The sequence below is a fragment of the Myotis davidii genome, unplaced genomic scaffold, assembly GCF_000327345.1.
Source record: "Myotis davidii unplaced genomic scaffold, ASM32734v1 scaffold149, whole genome shotgun sequence".
In the NCBI taxonomy this organism is placed as follows: Eukaryota; Metazoa; Chordata; class Mammalia; order Chiroptera; family Vespertilionidae; genus Myotis; species Myotis davidii.
In genome coordinates this window covers 957,872-958,122 of record NW_006352194.1, presented here as the reverse complement: position 1 = coordinate 958,122, position 251 = coordinate 957,872, and positions in this window count along the sequence as shown.

Here is a 251-nt window from a genome sequence, read left to right as displayed (position 1 = left end):
CGGAGTCCGGACAGGCTCTGCCGCGGGAGAGGGGGCAGGCGTCCCATCACGGGACTTTTTGCGGAGTTTTTGTTTGACAACTGATCTGGCGCGGATTCTCCGGGAGGACGGGGCAGGTGGAAGTGCCGAGAGCACCATTTACCTGATCTATTCTCTTAGTTCCTTTCCTTTCCTTTCCTTTCTGTTTGTTCTCTCTCTCTCTCTCTCTCTCTCTCTCTCTCTCTCTCTCTCTCTCTCTCTCGTCGTGTGTT